The sequence below is a fragment of the Echinops telfairi genome, unplaced genomic scaffold (assembly GCF_000313985.2).
Source record: "Echinops telfairi isolate 266 unplaced genomic scaffold, ASM31398v2 ScPeMD7_5868;HRSCAF=6743_1, whole genome shotgun sequence".
In the NCBI taxonomy this organism is placed as follows: Eukaryota; Metazoa; Chordata; class Mammalia; order Afrosoricida; family Tenrecidae; genus Echinops; species Echinops telfairi.
This window is the reverse complement of record NW_022109768.1, coordinates 8,519,157-8,521,468: the sequence shown is the minus strand read 5'-3', so window position 1 is coordinate 8,521,468 and position 2,312 is coordinate 8,519,157.

Below are 2,312 nucleotides of genomic sequence, written 5' to 3'. Positions count from 1 at the left end.
ACAGCCCCTCCGTGAGAGGAAGATAAGGCTGTCTTCTCCCATATAAAGTAACAGTGTGGGAAGGTCACAAAGGCAGATCTACCCTGTCCTATAGGGTCACTATTAGTAGGCATAGACTCAACGGTAGTGAGTGACACTAAATTGTAATCCATTCTGAAGGCGGCAGTCCTTGATCATCACTAGCAAGTACCTCAGTCCTTCTTACTTTCAGCAAGCAAAGCATGTCATCTGCATAGTACAGTTTATTAATAAGCCTTCTTCCAATCCTGATTCCACATTCTTCTTATTATAGTCCAACTTCTCTAATTATTTGCTACGCATATAAATTGAATAAGCATGGTTGGAATATACAACCCTGACAGAGCAAATAATTAACAAGAAATCTATTATAGATCATTATCTACATATAAATTCCTCTGTAGAGACTCATGGGACCAGAAAGAATCATTATTTTTATGACTCTTAGTACATATAACAAAATACAGTTTCAAAAGTATTGTATCAATATGTGCTCACAAAATAGTGTAAGCATTTACTACATTGGCACCAGCAATGACTATTCTCATGTTAAATTATTTTTACTAATGTTGAAGAAATAAGAATGTCTTTGTAATTAGCTATCTTTCATTCTATAAAACAACCATGGAATTAAAACTTATTCTTGATCATTTATAGCCATATTAAATATGTATACCTTAAAATTTATAATTACATTGCTCTAAAGAAACTTTAGAGAACATTGATTTGATAGTACTATAATAGATTTCTTGTTAATTCATGCCACAAAATATCAAGGACATGCACATACATACATATATGCCCTAAAATTTGGAAAAACTTAAATGTCCTAAATAGAAAACTAATATTTATAATATAGGTTTAAATTAGAATATACATAGCCATGATGTTTAGCAAATATTCCTATTATTTTAAAAAGTGTTATGATACTATATTCAGTAACAAATAGACAGCAAACATTTATGAGCCATAATTTATGTTGAAAGATGCATATAAAAAGAGTGAACATTCACCAATATGCTAGTAATTGTTTTGATTTTGTTCTGGGTAATTATGAAAAAAATTAATTAATTTGTTTATAAATTTTTGACAGTTTCACCAACATTCAATTCACATAGCATCCATTTCATTAATTCAATCACATTGGTAAGAGTTGTGCAACCATCACCACGATCAATTCTAGGATATTTCTTCTTACGAGCACTTGTTAGCGCCCCTCTTCCTGCCCTCTTCTCCTACCATGATCAATCCAATCGTTGAAGCTATCAATCCAATCGTTGTCTCTATGGGTTTATCAACCCTGGGTTTCATATACAGAAAAACGTGAAAAATCAAAAGAAAGCAACAGCCCAACAATATGGGCCAAAAAAGGCAGAAGAAAACCTCCATAGAAAACAAAGTGGAAAATATTAAAAACTGGAACAAGTACACATGGACCAAGAGGGAGATCAAATGACAAGGTGTCCCATTTTGATCTCATTCCAAGGGTAGTAAAATCACCAACCACCTAACAAAATCTCACTTAACTGAGACTCAAAGTGATCCCGCAGGACAGCGTAGAACTGCCCCTGTGAGTTTCCAAGACTGGAACTCCTTACCAGAGCGAAAGTCATATCTAGCTCCCAAAGCCTAACTGGTGGTTTCAGATTGCAGACCTTTCAAATTCCAGCCCAATTCTTAACCATGATACCACCGGGTTTCTACTGCCGTAATCACCCTATAATGTATTCTGATAACAGAAGCCTTTCCCATCCCTGGCCCATAGTCAGAGAGGCTTTACCCGAGGCTTGAAACACATAGAAGGCCCTGTGAATGGTTTTGGAGTCATCCATAGCTTTCGGCAAACTGGGTGTTCAGAATGTAGGCTCTAATTCCATTCTCTCCCTGAGTTTTGTTTTTATTCATTGCAATCCTTGAGTCACATAAGCTGGTGTACTTCTGTGAGGACATGACTGATGTCTTATTTATATGGCTGCTTGTTTTAAGATAAACTTTTAAGACTAAAGACACTATTCTTTCTAATAGCCAGGTACCATCAGCTTTCTTCACCTCACTTTGCTATAGAACCCATATTTTCAATGATCACTTTCATGTCATAAAAACTAATTGTTTTCAGCTCAAAATTCATTCATATATATGTGGTTTATATACCTCTTTGATTCACTTTAAAGATATCATTATTATTTTGTTGAAAGCCATTATAAATTATCCCCATGAGGTATATAATGGTTCCATTGATATTAGCATTAATTTAGTTAGTGATACAGAATTTATAACACTGCAAAGGAAAATAA